Consider the following 18420-nt stretch of genomic DNA (forward strand, 5'->3'; position numbering starts at 1 on the left):
CTATCTTCTTTTCAACCTTACCATTTCACCCTGCCACCCCCCTCGACCTATCACCTTCATCCCCTCCTGTACACTATGCTACTCTATCCCCACCCCCACCCTCCTCTCCCTGATCTCTCCACCCTTCAGGCTCTCTGCCTTTATTCCTGATGAAGGGCTTTTGCCCGAAACGTCGATTTTGCCTGTCCTTGGATGCTGCCTGAATTGCTGTGCTCTTCCAGCACCACTGATCCAGAAGATAGTCCGGTTTACTCAGCCATACACTGACATAGTCTGTACAGCTCTCCATGCTGGGCTGATAGTCCGGTTTACTGAGCCATACACTGACATAGTCTGCACAGCTCACCATGCTGGGCAGATAGTCCGGTTTAAGAGGTAAAAACAATGACTGCAGATGCTGGAAACCAGATTCTGGATCAGTGGTGCTGGAAGAGCAGAGCAATTCCGGCAGTATCCGAGAACAGACAAAATCGACGTTTCGGGCGAAGGCCCTTCACCTGGAAGAAAGGCAGAGAGCCTGAAGCGTGGAGAGATAAGCGAAAGAAGGGCGGGCGTGTGGATAGAGAAGCATGGAGTACAATACGTCAGTGGGGGAGGAGATGAAGGTGATAGGTCAGGGAGGAGTGGGTGGAGTGGATAGGTGGAAAAGGAGATGGGCAGGTCGGACAAGACTGCACAGCTCTCCATGCTGGCCCGATAGTCCAGTTTACTGTGCCATACACTGAAATAGACGGCACAGCTCCCCATGCTGGCCCGATAGTCCAGTTTACTGAGCCATAACAGATATAGTCTGCACAGCTCTCCATGCTGGCCAGAAAGTCCGGTTTACTGAGCCGTACACTGACATATTCTGCACAGCTCTCCATTCTGGGCCGATAGTCTGATTTACTGAGCCTTACATTGACATAGTCTGCACAGATCTCCATGCTGGCCTGATAGTCCGATTTACTGAGACATAAAATGACATAGTCGGCACAGCTCCACATGCTGGCCCGATAGTCCGGTTTATGGAGCCATACACTGACATCGTCTGCACAAATCTCCATGCTGGCCTGATTGTCCGGTTTACTGAGCAATACACTGACATACTTTAAACAGCTTTCCTTGCTGACACGATCGTCCGGTTTACTGAGCCATACACAGACATAATCTGCACAGCACTCCATGCTGGGCCGATAGTCCGGTTTACTGAGCCATACACTGACATAGCCTGCACAGCTCTCCATGCTGGGGCCATAGTCCGGATTACGGAGCCATACACTGACATAGTCTGCACACCTCCCCATGCTGGCCCAATAGTCCGGTTTACTGAGCGATACACAGACATAGTCTGCACAGCTCTCCATGCTGGGCAGATAGTCCGGTTTACTGAGCCATACACTGACATAGTCTGTACAGCTCTCCATTCTGGGCCGATAGTCTGATTTACTGAGCACTACATTGACATAGTCTGCACAGACCTCCATGCTGGCCTGATAGTCCGATTTACTGAGATCTACAATGACATAGTCTGCACAGCTCTCCAAGCTGGGGCCATAGTCCGGTTTACTGAGCCATACACTGACATACTTTGAACAGCTCTCTTGCTGGGTCGATAGTCTGGTTTACTGAGCCATACACTGACATAGTCTGCACAGCTCTGCATGCTGGGCAGATAGTCCGGTTTACTGAGCCATACACTGACACAGTCTGCACAGCTCTCCATGCTGGACGGATAGACCGATTTACTGAGCCATATATTGACATAGACTGCACAGATCTCCATGCGGGCCTGATAGTCCGGTTTACTGAGCCTTACATTGACATAGTCTGCGCAGCTCCCCATGCTGGCCTGATATTCCTGTTTACTGAGCCATACACTGACATAGTCTGCACAGCTCTCCATGCTGTGCAGATAGTCCAGTTTACTGAGCCATATACTGACATAGTCTGCACCGCTCTCCATGCGGGGCCGATAGTCCAGTTTACTGAGCCATACACTGACACAGTTGCAGGGGCTCCCATGCTGGCCCGATAGTCAGGTTTACTGGGCCATGCACTGACATCGTAAGCACAGCTCCCCATGCTGGGCAGATAGTCCGGTTCGCTGAGCCAGACACTGACATAGTCTGCACCGCTCTCCATGCTTGGCCGATAGACCGGTTTACTGAGCCATACACTGACATAATCTGCACAACTCTCCATGCTGGGCAGATAGTCCGGTTTACTGAGCCATACACTGACATAGTCTGCACAGATTAGATTAGATTAGATTAGATTACAGTGTGGAAACAGGCCCTTCGGCCCAACAAGTCCACACCGACCCGCCGAAGCGAAACCCACCCATACCCCTACATTTACCTCTTACCTAACACTACGGGCAATTTAGTATGGCCAATTCACCTGGCCCTGCACATCTTTGTCACTGTGGGAGGAAACCGGAGCACCCGGAGGAAACCCACGCAGACACGGGGAGAACGGGCAAACTCCACACAGTCAGTCGCCTGAGGCGGGAATTGAACCCGGGTGTCTGGCGCTGTGAGGCTGCAGTGCTAACCACTGTGCCACCATGCCGTCCACAGCTCCCCATGCTGGGACGATGGTCCGGTTTACTGAGCCATACACTGACATAGTCTGCACAGCTCTCCATGCGGTCCCCATAGTCCGGTTTACTGAGCCATATACAGACATAGTGTGCACAGCTCTCCATGCTGACCCGATAGTCCGGTTTACTGAGCCATACACTGACCTAGTCTGCACAGCGCTCCATTCTGGCCCGATAGTCTGGTTTCCTGAGCCATGCACTGACATAGTCTGCACAGCTCTCAATGCTGGCCCGATAGTCCGGTTTACTGAGCCTGACACTGACATAGTCTGCACAGCTCTCCATGCTGGCCCGACAGTCCAGTTTACTGAGTCATACACTGACATAGTCTGCACAGCTCTCCAAGCTGGCCCGATAGTCCAATTTACTGAGCCATACACTGACATAGTCCGCACAGCTCTCCATGCTGGTCCAGTAGTTCGGTTTACTGAGCCATACACTGACATAGTCTACCAAGCTCCCCATGCTGGCCGATAGTCCGGTTTAATGAGCAATACACTGACATAGAGTCCACAGCTCTCCATGCTGACCCGATAGTCCGATTTACTGTGCCATACATGGACATACTCTGCAAACCTCTCCATGCTGGTCCGATAGTCTGGTTTACTGAGCCATACACTGACATAGTCGGCACAGCTCACCATGCTGGCCCGATAGTCCGATTTACTGAGCCGTACACTGACATAGTCTGCACTGCTCTGCATGCTGGCCCGATAGTCTGATTTTCTGAGCCATACGTTGACATAGTCTGCATCGCTCTCCATGCTGGGCCGATAGTCCAGTTTACTGAGCCAGGTTGGGCAGATTGTCCGGTTTACTGAGGCATACACTGACATTGTCTGCACCGCTCTCCATGCTGGGCAGATAGTCTGATTTACTGAACCATACACTGACATACTCTGCACCGCTCTCCATGCTGGGCAGATAGTCTGGTTTACTGTGCCATACACTGACATAGTCTGCACCGCTCTCCATGCTGGCCCGATAGTCCGGTTTACTGAGCCATACACTGACATAGTCTGCAAAGCTCCCCATGCTGGGACGATCGTCCGTTTTACTGAGCCATGTACTGACATAGTCTGCACAGCTCCCCATGCTGGCCCGATAGTCCGGTTTACTGAGCAATACACTGACATAGTCTGCACAGCTCTCCATGCTGGCCCGAAAGTACGGTTACCTGAGCCATGCACTGACATAGTCTGCACCGCTCTCCATGCTTGGCCGATAGACCGGTTTACTGAACCATGCACTGACATAATCTGCACAACTCTCCATGCTGGTTCGATACTCCGGATTACTGAGACATACACTGACATAATCTGCACAGCTTTCCATTCTGGCCCGATCGTCCAGATTACTGAGCCATACACTGACATAGTCTGCTGAGCTCTCCATGCTGGGCCAATATTCCGGTTTACTGAGCCATACACTGACATCATCTGCACAGCTCCCCATGCGGTGCAGATAGTCCGGTTTACTGAGCCATACACTGACATAGTCTGCACCACTCTCCATGCTGGCCCGATAGTCTGGTTTACAGAGCCATACACAGACATAGTGTGCACAGCTCTCCATGCTGGCCTGATAGTCCGGTTTGCTGAGGCATACACTGACATAGTCTGCACAAATATCTATGCTGGCTAGATTGTCCGGTTTACTGAGCAAAACACTGACAAACTTTGAACAGCTCTACTTGCTGACCCGATAGTCCGGTTTACTGAGCCACACACAGACATAGTCTACACAGCTCTCCATGCTGGCCCGAAAGTCCGATTTACTGAGCCATACACTGACATGGTGTGCACAGCTCTCAATTCTGGACCGAAAGTCCAGTTTACTGAGCCATACACGGACGTAGTCTGCACAGCTCCCCATGCTGGGCAGATAGTCTGGTTTACTGAGCCTGACACTGACATAGTCTGCACAGCTCCCCATGCTGGCCCGAGAGTGCAGTTTTCTGAGCCATACACTGACATAGTCTGCACAGCTTCTAATGCTGGACCGTTAGTCCGATTTACTGAGCCATACACTGACATAGACTGCACAGCTCACCCTGCTGGCCTGATAGTTTGGTTTACGGAGCCATACACTGACATAGTCTGCAAAGCTCCCCATGCTGGCCCGAAAGTACGGTTACCTGAGCCATGCACTGACATAGTCTGCACAGCTCCCCATTCTGGCCCGATATTCTGGTTTACTAAGCCATACACTGACATCATCTGCACAGCTCCGCATGCGGTGCATATAGTCCGGTTTACTGAGCCATACACTGACATAGTCTGCATCGCTCTCCATGCTGGCCCGATAGTCCAGTTTACTGACCCATACACTGACATAATATGCACAATTTCATTGCTGGCCTGATGGTCCGGTTTACTGACCAATACACTGACATAGTTTGTACAGCTCTCCAGACTGACAGAATTGTCCGCTTTGCTGAGGCATACACTGACATAGTCTGCACCGCTCTCCATGCTGGCCCGATAGTCCAGTTTACTGAGCCAAACACTGACATAATATGCACAACTTCCATGCTGGCCTGATAGTCCGGTTTACTGACCCATACACTGACATAATATGCACAATTTCATTGCGGGCCTGATGGTCCGGTTTACTGACCAATACACTGACATAGTTTGTACAGCTCTCCAGACTGACACAATTGTCCGCTTTGCTGAGGCATACACTGACATAGTCTGCACAAATATCCATTCTGGCCAGATTGTCCGGTTTACTGAGCAATACACTGACATACTTTGAACAGCTCTCCTTGCTGACCCGATAGTCCGGTTTACTGAGCCATACACAAACGTAGTCTGCACAGCATTCCATGCTGAGTCGGTAGTCCGGTTTACTGAGCCATACACTGACATTGTCTGCACAGTTCTCCATGCTGGGCCGATAGTCCGGTTCACTGAGCCATACACTGACATAGAATGCACAGATCTCCATGCGGGCCTGATAGTCCGGTTTACTGAGCCTCACAGTGACATAGTCTGCGCAGCTCTCCATGCTGTGCAGATAATCCAGTTTACTGAGCCATATACTGACATAGTCTGCACCGCTCTCCATGCGGGGCCGATAGTCCAGTTTACTGAGCCATACACTGACACAGTTGCAGGGGCTCCCATGCTGGCCCGATAGTCCTGTTTACTGAGTTATACACTGACATTGTCTGCACAGCTCTCCATGCTGTGCCGATAGTCCAGTTTACTGAGCCATATACTGACATAGTCTGCACCGCTCTCCATGCGGGGCCGATAGTCCAGTTTACTGAGCCATACACTGACACAGTTGCAGGGGCTCCCATGCTGGCCCGATAGTCAGGTTTACTGTGCCATACACGGACATAGTCTGCGCAGCTCCCCATGCTGGCCCGATAGACCGGTTTACTGAGACATACACTGGCATAGTCTGCCAGCTCACCATTCTGGCCCGATAGTCCAGTATACTGAGCCATGCACTGACATCGTCTGCACAGCTCCCCATGCTGGGCAGATAGACCGGTTTACTGAGCCATACACTGACATCATCTGCACAACACTCCATGCTGGGCAGATAGTCCGGTTTACTGAGCCATACACTGAGATAGTCTGCACAGCGCTCCATGCTGGCCCGACAGTCCCGTTTACTGAGCCATACACTGACATAGTCTGCACAGCTCTCTATGCTAGTCCGATAGTTCGGAAAACTGAGCCATACACTGACATAGTCTGCACAGCTCTGCACGCTGGGCAGATATTCCGGTTTACTGAGCCTCACAGTGACATAGTCTGCGCAGCTCCCCATGCTGGCCTGATAGTCCTGTTAACTGAGCCATACACTGACATAGTCTTCACAGCTCTCCATGCTGTGCAGATAAGTCCAGTTTACTGTGCCATATACTGACATAGTCTGCACCGCTCTCCATGCGGGGCCGATAGTCCAGTTTACTGAGCTATACACTGACACAGTTGCAGGGGCTCCCATGCTGGCCCGATAGTCCAGTATACTGAGCCATGCACTGACATCGTCTGCACAGCTCCCCATGCTGGGCAGATAGTCCGGTTCGCTGAGCCATACACTGACATAGTCTGCAGCGCTCTCCACGCTTGGCCGATAGACCGGTTTACTGAGCCATACACTGACATCATCTGCACAACACTCCATGCTGGGCAGATAGTCCGGTTTACTGAGCCATACACTGAGATAGTCTGCACAGCGCTCCATGCTGGCCCGACAGTCCCGTTTACTGAGCCATACACTGACATAGTCTGCACAGCTCTCTATGCTAGTCCGATAGTTCGGAAAACTGAGCCATACACTGACATAGTCTGCACAGCTCTGCACGCTGGGCAGATATTCCGGTTTACTGAGCCTCACAGTGACATAGTCTGCGCAGCTCCCCATGCTGGCCTGATAGTCCTGTTAACTGAGCCATACACTGACATAGTCTTCACAGCTCTCCATGCTGTGCAGATAAGTCCAGTTTACTGAGCCATATACTGACATAGTCTGCACCGCTCTCCATGCGGGGCCGATAGTCCAGTTTACTGAGCCATACACTGACACAGTTGCAGGGGCTCCCATGCTGGCCCGATAGTCAGGTTTACTGTGCCATACACGGACATCGTCTGCGCAGCTCCCCATGCTGGCCCGATAGGCCGGTTTACTGAGACATACACTGGCATAGTCTGCCAGCTCACCATTCTGGCCCTATAGTCCAGTATACTGAGCCATGCACTGACATCGTCTGCACAGCTCCCCATGCTGGGCAGATAGTCCGGTTCGCTAAGCCATACACTGACATAGTCTGCACCGCTCTCCACGCTTGGCCGATAGACCGGTTTACTGAGCCATACACTGACATCATCTGCACAACACTCCATGCTAGGCAGATAGTCCGGTTTACTGAGCCATACACTGACATAGTCTGCACAGCTCTCCATGCTGGCCCGATAGTCTGGATTACTGAGCCATACACTGACATAGTCTGCACAGGTCTCTATGCTGGTCCAATAGTCCGGAAATTTGAGCCATACACTGACATAGTCTGCACCCCTCCCCAGACTGGGCAGATTGTCCGGTTTACTGAGCCAAACGCTGACATAGTCTGCACAGCTCTCCTTGCTGGCACGATAGTCCGGTTAACTGAGCCATATACGGACATAGTCTGCACAGCTCCCCATTCTGGCCCGATAGTCAGGTTTACTGAGCCATATTCGGACATAGTCTGCACAGCTCCCCATTCTGGCCCGATAGTCTGGTTTACTGAGACATACACTGACATAATCTGCACAGCTCTCCATTCTGGCCCGATAGTCCAGTTTACTGAGCCATACACTGACATAGTTTGCAGAGCTCTCCATTCTGGACCGATATTCTGGTTTACTGAGCCATACACTGACATCATCTGCACAGCTCCCCATGCGGTGCAGATAGTCCGGTTTACTGAGCCATACACTGACATATTCTGCACCGCTCTCCATGCTGGCCCGATAGTCCGGTTTCCTGAGCCAAACACTGACATAATACGCACAACTTCCATGCTGGCCTGATTGTCCGGTTTACGGACCCATACACTGACATAATATGCACAGTTTCCATGCTGGCCTGATAGTTCGGTTTACTGACCAATACACTGACATAGTTTGTACAGCTCTCCAGACTGACACAATTGTCCGTTTTGCTGAGGCATACAGTGACATAGTCTGCACAAATATCCATGCTGGCCAGATTGTCCGGTTTACAGAGCAAAAGACTGACATACGTTGAACAGCTCTCCTTGCTGACCCGATAGTCCGGTTTACTGAGCCATACACAAACGTAGTCCGCACAGCACTCCATGCTGAGTCGATAGTCCAGTTTACTGAGCAATACACTGAAATTGTCTGAACAGCTCTCCGTGCTGGGACGATAGTCTGGTTCACTGAGCCATACACTGACATTGTCTGCACAGCTCTCCATGCTGGCCCGATAGTCCGGTTTACTGAGCCATACACTGACATAGTCTGCACAGATCTCCAAGCTGGCGCCATAGTCCGGTTTACTGAGCCATACACTGACATAGTCTGCACAGCTCTGCATGCTGGGCAGATAGTCCGGTTTACTGAGCCATACACTGACATAATCTGCACAGCTCTCCCTGATGTCTCCATAGTCCGGTTTACTGAGCCATACACAGACATAGTCTGCACAGCTCTCCATGCTGGCCCGATAGTTCAGCTTACTGAGCCATGCACTGACATTGTCTGCAAAGCTCTCCATGCTGGCCCGATAGTCCAATTTACTGAGCCATACACTGACATAGTCTGCACAGCTCTCAATGCTGGCCCGAAACTCGGGTTTCCTGATCCTGACAATGACATAGCCTGCACAGCTCCCCATGCTGGCCCGATAGTCCAGCTTACTGAGCCATGCACTGACATTGTCTGCAAAGCTCTCCATGCTGGCCCGATAGTCCAATTTACTGATCCATACACAGACATAGTCTGCACAGCTCACCCTGCTGGCCTGATAGTTTGGTTTACGGAGCCATTCACTGACATAGTCTGCAAAGCTCCCCATGCTGGCCCGATAGTCCGTTTACTGAGACATACACTGACATAGTCTGCACAGCTCTGCATGCTGGGCAGATATTCCGGTTTACTGAGCCATACACTGACATAGTCTGCAAAGCTCTCCATGCTTGCGCGATAGACTGATTTATTGAGCCAAACACTGACATAATATGCACAACTTCCATGCTGGCCTGATAGTCTGGTTTACTGACCCATACACTGACATAATATGCACAATTTCATTGCTGGCCTGATGGTCCGGTTTACTGACCAATACACTGACATAGTTTGTACAGCTCTCCAGACTGACACAATTGTCCGCTTTGCTGAGGCATACACTGACATAGTCAGCACAAATATCCATTCTGGCCAGATTGTCCGGTTTACTGAGCCATACACTGACATAGTCTGCACAAATATCCATTCTGGCCAGATTGTCCGGTTTACTGAGCAATACACTGACATACTTTGAACAGCTCTCCTTGCTGACCCGATAATCCGGTTTACTGAGCCATACACAAACGTAGTCTGCACAGCACTCCATGCTGGGCCGATAGTCTGGTTTACTGAGACATACACTGACATTGTCTGCACAGCTCCCCATGCTGGGACGATCGTCGGTTTTACTGAGCCATGTACTGACATAGTCTGCACAGCTCCCCATGCTGGCCCGATAGTCCGGTTTACTGAGCCATACACTGACATAATCTGCACAACTCTCCATGCTGGGCAGATAGTCCGGTTTACTGAGCCATATACTGACATAGTCTGCACACCCTCCATGCTGGCCCGACAGTCCGTTTTACTGAGCCATACACTGACATAGTCTGCACAGCTCTCCATGCTGGCCCGAAAGTACGGTTACCTGAGCCATGCACTGACATAGTCTGCACAGCTCCCCACTCTGGCCCGATAGTCTGGTTTACTGAGACATACACTGACATAATCTGCACAGCTCTCCATTCTGGCCCGATAGTCCGGTTTACTGAGACATACACTGACATAGTCTGCACAGCTCTCCATGCTGGCCCGGTAGTCTGGTTTACTGAGCCATACACTGACATAGTCTGCACAGCTCCCCATGCAGGCCCAATAGTCCGGTTTACTGAGCAATACACTGACATAGTCTGCATCGCTCTCCATGCTGGGCCGATAGTCCGGTTTACTGAGCCATACACTGACATACTCTGCACCTCTCCCCAGGCTGGGCAGATTGTCCTGTTTACTGAGCCATACACTGACATAGTGTGCACAGCTCTCCATGCTGGCCCGAGAGTCCGGTTTACTGAGCCATACACTGACACAGTCTGCACAGCTCTCCATGCTGTGCAGATAATCCAGTTTACTGAGCCATATACTGACATAGTCTGCACCGCTCTCCATGCGGGGCCGATAGTCCAGTTTACTCAGCCATACACTGACACAGTTGCACAGCTCCCATGCTGGTACGATAGTCAGGTTTACTGTGCCATACACGGACATAATCTGCGCAGCTACCCATGCTGGCCCGATAGTCCGTTTTACTGAGCCATGCACTGACATCGTGTGTGCAGCTCCCCATGCTGGGCAGATAGTCCGGTTTACTGAGCCATACAACTGACATAGCCTGCACCGCTCTCCATGCTTGGCCGATTGACCGGTTTACTGAGCCATACACTGACATAATCTGCACAACTCTCCATGCTGGGCAGATAGTCCGGTTTACTGAGCTATACACTGACATAATCTGCACAGCTCTCCATGCTGTGCCGATAGTCCGATTTACTGAGCCATACACTGACATAGTCTGCACAGCTCTCCATGCTGGCCCGATAGTCCGGTTTACTGAGCCATACACTGACATAGTCTGCACAGCTCTCCATGCTGTCCCCATAGTCCGGTTTACTGAGCCATACACAGATATAGTGTGCACAGCTCTCCATGCTGACCGATAGTCCGGTTTACAGAGCCATACACTGACCTAGTCTGCACAGCTGTCAATGCTGGCCCGATAGTCCGATTTACTGAGCCATACACTGACATAGTCTGCACAACTCCCCATGCTGGCCCGATAGTCCAGTTTACTGAGCCATACACTGACATAGTCTGCACAGCTCTCCATGCTGATCCGATAGTCCGGTTTACTGAGCCATACACTGAAATATTCTGCACAGCTCTCCATGCTGGCCCGATTGTCTGGTTTACTGAGCCATACACTGACATAGTCTGCACAGCTTTGCATGCTGGACCGAAAGTCCGGTTTACTGAGCCATGCACGGACATAGTCTTCACAGCTCCCCATGCTGGGCAGTTAGTCCGGTATACTGAGCCTGACACTGACATATTCTGCACAGCTCCCCATGCTGGCCCGAGAGTCCAGTTTACTGAGCCATACACTGACATAGTCTGCACACCTTCTAATGCTGGCCCGATAGTCCGGTTTACTGAGCCAGACACTGACATAGTCTGCACACCTCCCCAGGCTGGGCAGATTGACCAGTTTACTGAGCCATACACTGACATAGTCTGCACAGCTCTCCATGCTGGTCCGATAGTCCGGGTCACTGAGCAATACACTGAGATAGTCCGCACAGCACTCCATGCTGGCCCGATAGTCTGGTTTACTGAGCCATACACTGATACAGTCTGCACAGCTCCCTTGCTGGCCCGATTGTCCGGTTTACTGAGCCATACACTGACATAGTCTGCAGAGCTCTCCACGTGGGGCCGATAGTCCGGTTTACTGAGGCATACACTTACATCGTCTGCAAAGCGCCCCATGCTTGGCAGATAGAAGGGTTTACTGAGCTATACACTGACATAGTCTGCACAGCTCTCCATGCTGGCCCGATAGTCCGGTTTACTGAGCCATACACTGACATAGTCTGCACAGCACTCCATGCTGGCCCGTTAGTCCGGTTTACTGAGCCATACACTGACAAAGTCTGCACAGCTCTCCATGCTGGCCCGATAGTCTGGTTTACTGAGCCATACACTGACATAGTCTGCACAGCTCTCCATGCTGGGCCGATAGTCCGGTTTACTGAGCTATACACTGACATAGTCTGCACAGCTCCCCATGCAGGCCAGATAGATCGGTTTACTGAGCCATACAATGACATAGTTTGCACAGCTCTGCATGCTGGCCCGATAGTCCAGTTTACTGAGCCATACACTGTCATAGACTGCACAGTTCTGCATGCTGGGCAGATTGTCCGGTTTACGAAACCATACAGTGACATAGTCTGCACAGCTCTCCATGCTGGGCCGATAGTCCTGTTTACTGAGCCATACACTGACACAGTCTGCACAGCTCCCTTGTTGGCTTGATAGTCAGGTTTACTGAGCCATGCACTGACATAATCTGCACAACTCTCCATGCTTGTTCCATACTCCGGTTTACTGAGCCATACACTGACATAGTCTGCACAGCTCCCCATGCTGGGACAATCGTCCGGTTTACTGTGCCATACACAGACATAGTCTGCACAGCTCTCCATGTTGTCCCGATAGTCCGGTTTACTGAGCCATACACAGACTTACTCTGCACAGCTCTTCATGCTGACCCGATAGTCCGGTTTACTGAGTCATACACTGACCTAATCTGCACAGCTCTCCATGCTGGCCCGATAGTCCGGTTTACTGAGCCATACACTGACATAGTCTGCACAGCTCTCCCTGCTGGCCCGATAGTCCGATTTACTGAGCCATACACTGACATAGTCTGCACAGCTCTCCATGCGGGCTTGATAGTCCTGTTTACTGAGCATTACACTGACATAGTCTGCACAGCTCCACATCTGGGCAGATAGTCCGGTTTACTGAGCCATACACTGACATAATCTGCACAACTCTCCATGCTGGGCAGATAGTCCGGTTTACTGAGCCATACACTGACACAGTCTGCACAGCTCTCCATGCTGGCCTGATAGTCCGGTTTACTGAGCCATACACTGACATAGTCTGCACAGCTCCACATTCTGGACAGATAGTCCTGTTTACTGAGCCATACACTGACATAGTCTGCACAGCTCTCCATGCTGGACAGATATTCCAGTTTACTGAGCCATACAGTGACTTAATCTGCACAACTCTCCATGCTGACCTGTTTGTCCGGTGTACTGACCAATACACTGACATAGTTTGCACAGCTCTCCAGGCTGCTCCGATAGTCCGGTTTACTCAGCAATACACTGACATCATCTGCACCGCTCCCCATGCAGGGCAGATAGTCCGGTTTACTGAGCCATATACTGACATAGTCTGCACCGCTCTCCATGCTGGGACGATAGTCTGGTTAACCGAGACAAACACTGACATTTTCTGCACAGCTCTCCATGCTGGTCAGATATTCCAGTTTACTGAGCCATACAGTGAAATAATCTGCACAACTCTCTATGCTGGCCTGTTTGTCCGGTTTACGGACCAATACACTGACATAGTCTGCACAGCTCCCCATGCTGGGACGATCGTCCGGTTTACTGAGCCATACACTGACATAGTCAGCACAGCTCTCCATGCTGTCCCGATAGTCCAGTTTACTGAGTCATACACAGACTTACTCTGCGCAGCTCTCCATGCTGACCTGATAGGCCGGTTTACTGAGACATACACTGACCTAGTCTGCACAGCTCTCCATGCAGGCCCGATAGTCCGGTTTACTAAGCCATACACTGACATAGTCTGCACAGCTCTCAATGTTGGCCCGAAAGTCCGGTTTACTGAGCCTGACACTGACATAGTCTGCAGAGCTCCCCGTGCTGGCCCAATAGTCCGGTTTACTGATCCATACACTGATATAGTCCGCACAGCTCTCCATGCTGGCCCGATAATCAGGTTTACTGAGCCATGCAAGGACATAGTCTGCAAAGCTCCCCATTCTGGCCCGATATTCTAGTTTACTGAGACATACACTGACATAATCTGCACAGATCTCCATTCTGGCCCGATAGTCCCGTTTCCTGAGCCATACACTGACATAGTCTGCACCGCTCTCCATGCTGGCCCGATTGTCCAGTTTACTGAGCAATACACTGACATACTTTGAACAGCTCTCCTTGCTGACCCGATGGTGCGGTTTACTGAGCCATACACAGACGTAGTCTGCACAAATCTCCATGCTGGGCCGATAGTCCGGGTTACTGAGCCATACACTGACATAGTCTGCACAGCTCCCCATGTTGGCCCGATATTCTAGTTTACTGAGACATACACTGACATAATCTGCACAGATCTCCATTCTGGCCCGATAGTCCCGTTTCCTGAGCCATACACTGACATAGTCTGCACCGCTCTCCATGCTGGCCCGATTGTCCAGTTTACTGAGCAATACACTGACATACTTTGAACAGCTCTCCTTGCTGACCCGATGGTGCGGTTTACTGAGCCATACACAGACGTAGTCTGCACAAATCTCCATGCTGGGCCGATAGTCCGGGTTACTGAGCCATACACTGACATAGTCTGCACAGCTCCCCATGTTGGCCCGATAGTCCGGTTTACTGAGCTATACACTGACATAGTCTGCACAGCTCTCCATGCTGGGCCAATAGTCCGGTTTACTGGGCCATACACTGACATAGTCTGCACAGCACTCCATGCTGGCCCGTTAGTCCGGTTTACTGAGCCATACACTGACATAGTCTGCACAGCTCTCCATGCTGGTCCGATAGTCCATCGAACTGAGCAATACACTGATAATCTTCACAGCTCTCCATGATGGGCAGTTAATCCGTTTTACTAAGCAATACACTGGCATAATCTGTGCTGCTCTCCACGCTGTTTTGTCTACTTGTCCCAGTTTTTAGTTTCTGCGTTTTTTCTGTGAGCCAAATTTAGTATTTAGTGCAACAGATTTGATCAGCTGATCTGTCAATGCCTTTTTTCAATGTTCTCATTCTTGTGACCTGACCCGCCAAGGTCTCACTGCTCCAGATAGACCCACTCCCTTGTTTTTATTCCTCATATTTCAACAGCATGCTCTGTTTCTGTATAAATTGTCCGTTTCTATCTTTTACGTGAATGTCTCTGTCCATCTGTATCTTTCCCTCACCTTGGTTTTTCGTTGTGTATTGCATCGAATACTGGCATTATGAAGTTCAGAAATAATGTAATAGTGTGTGTCAGGCTATTGTTCACTTCCCGTTGCGTCCCATGTGTTACTCCATGGACAGGGGAGTGTGTACTGGTCTGTTGTTCACTTCCTGGTGTATCCCTTGAGGTGCTTCATGAAGTGGTGTGTATGTGTGCAGGGCAGCTGTTCACTTCTCGGTGTGTCCCACGTCGTGCTCCATGTTGGACAGCGGTGTGTGTACTGGGCAGTTGTTCATTTGCAGGTGTGTCCCATGTGGTACTCCATGGACAGTGTGTTGTGTTTCGGGCTGTTGCTCACTTCCAGGTGTCCCAAGTTGTGCTCCATGTTGGACAGGGAGTTTCAGCATATTTGACTCATGCCTTTAAAACTTAGTCTGTGTGTGTCCACTGAATATTGTGCGTGTGCCTGTGTTTGCTCCTCTCAGCTAATCACGTGTTACGAAACATGAGGAGGACCCTGAATTATAATTATAAAGGAGTAGATATCTCACTTTTCGCCGAGGGAAGTCTGATTGTCTCCTGTTATTGAAACGTTAGTGGAGGGTCTGGGGATGGTTTGCTGGAGTTTGGGCTGTGAGCTGCCTCGGACAATCAGAGAGACCAGAGGATTTGGTGACCCAACTCTGGATGGAGCATGGGACTGTAGTTACAGCATCAAGGTCTGTAACTGAACAACAAATGGAGCAGAGGCTGCAGAGCATGGAAAGTGTGAAACCACAAACTGGGTGCGTGTGGGGAAAAGGATCTGCCAAATTTGTATGTGTCTTTACGTGAGCACAGACTCTCACTCTCATCCGTAAACATACACACACACCCTTTTTCTCTACACATGGACAAAAATATACACATCCTCTCTCTCTCACTCGCACGCCAACCGCCCACCCCCACCCCCACACACACACTCCGCATCTCTCGCACAGACACACATATAAATCTGGGGGGATAATTTGCATTTGCAGATTTATGTTTGTGGATAGATTGTATTTTGTTCCAAACAACATTCAATTTGTACGCAGCCAATCAGTGTGGGATTTTATCAAGTCCTGCTTTGGAAATAAAACCAGTATGACTCCCGGGCAAAACAAGTCGGACATCACTCAAGGCCTTCCATAATTTGTGCAGGGAAGGTCACATCTTAGCAAACATAATAGAATTCTTTGAGGAATGACAAAGTTGACATTGGAGAAAGGACTGTAGATATCACATACATGGACTTCAGTAACGCGTTTGATGAGATAGACTAATGAAGGTGAAGGTGAAGTCGCAAGGCATCCAGGGTATACTGGCTAGATGGATTAGAGAACTGGCTGGGCAACAGGAGACAGAGAGTAGTAATGAAAGAGAGTTTCTCAAAATGGACAACTGTTCTGTGTGGTGTTTCACAGGGATCCGTGCTGGGACCACTATTTGTTGTGATTTACTTACATGGTCTTAAGGAATTGTTCACAGTATTCTGAATGTGGCCGAATCAAAGTCCTATACAACTGTAATACGGCCTGCCTACTCTTGTACGCAATAGATTCCAACTGGCCTGATTAGCAAGTTTGCAGATTACACTAAGATTGGTCGAGTAGCAGAAAGTTGAGGGGAATGTCAGAGAACACAACTGAATGTAGATAGATTGGAGAGTTGGGTGAAGAAAGGGTAGATGAGAGGTGATGCATTTTGGAAGATCCAATTCGAGAACAAATTGTACAGTGACTGGAAAAAGCCCTGGGGAATATTGATGTACAGAGAGATCTGGGTGTTCAGATCCATTGTTCGCTGAAAGTGGCAAGTCGATAGAATGATCAAGAAGGCATACAGAATACTTTCCTTCCTGCATTCTAACAATTTAAGAAGTGGAGAACCACAGACCAATTAACTCGTCACCCACAGGAGGAAATCTGTTGGAATCTATTGCGTACAAGAGTAGGCAGGCCGTATTACAGTTGTATAGGACTTTGATTCGGCCACATTCAGAATACTGTGAACAGTTCTGGTTGCCACATTACTGAAACGATCTGGATGCTTTGGAAAGAGGGCAGAGGATTTTCATCAGGATGTTGCCTAGCATGGAGAGAACGATATATAAAGAGAGATTTGATAGATTATGGTTATTTTCATTAAAAAGGCGGAGGTTGAGGGAGGACTTGATTGAGGTTTTCAAAACCATGAGAAGTGTACATAGCTTCGATAGCAAGAAGTTTATTCCCAGAGTGGGGGAGTCAGTTACTAGGGATCAAGAATTCATGACGAAAGGGGATATGCTCGAAAAGTTATTTGCACAGGGGCTTATGGATGCTGGGTTGCGTTGCCAGTGGAGGTGGTAGTCTGGGGACGAAAGCGTCAGTTAATATGTCTCCAGACAGAGACGTGAATGGGCAGGGAGCCGAGAGATACAGACCTTAGAAAATGTATAGATAGAGGATCTGGATTGACACAGGCTTGGAGGACTGAAGGGGCTGTTCCTGTGCTGTGATTTTCTTTGTTATTTGTAAATACTAGCGAAAAGCATCAGTTGATACTTGAAAGGAAAATGAAACTAAGATCAAATATGGCACAGCGAATGTGTGGATACGAGAATTTATTGTAGATTAGAAAAATGAGAAGTAGACAAAACAGTTACATTGCGTCTGTCTTCAAAGAGGAAGAACCAGAAAATCTCCCAGAAATACCAAGTCACCATGGGACCTTTGTAAGTATAGACTAAAATCATTCATATACAGTTATGAGGTAGTATTTGGAAACAGAACTGGGATGAGGATTGATAAGTCTGACAGACCGGATATAATTCAAACTGAAATTTCAGAGAAAACAGCAACACTCATATTGATTGCAATAGGGACCACTGTATTTCTCTGTATTCACTTCGGAAGGTTATAAATACATTCTAATGATTTACGAAGGGAAGAAATGGGAGAGTGGAGGAATACAGGCCAGTTAGTTGTCATCCATAGTAGGGAATCTGTTGCAACCTGTTGTAACGAAGATCTTATTGGACACTGAGTAAGTAATAGCAAATTTCAAGAGAGTTGTTCTGCATTTATGAAAGGGAAGTTATAATTTACAATTGTTTTCTTGAAGATATCTCTCTGTAGATGTAAACAATGGCAAATCAGTGAATGTGGTACAGTCAGATATTCAGGAGGAGGTTTAATCAGCACACACAGTAAGTTATCAGAAAACATTAAAGCAAAGTGTATTGGGAGGAACATATGCAAACGGAGAAGGTAAGCATTAGAG

This window comes from Chiloscyllium plagiosum, unplaced genomic scaffold, assembly GCF_037043375.1.
Source record: "Chiloscyllium plagiosum isolate Xiang-an unplaced genomic scaffold, Cpla_swu_hap1 HiC_scaffold_38, whole genome shotgun sequence".
Taxonomy (NCBI): domain Eukaryota; kingdom Metazoa; phylum Chordata; class Chondrichthyes; order Orectolobiformes; family Hemiscylliidae; genus Chiloscyllium; species Chiloscyllium plagiosum.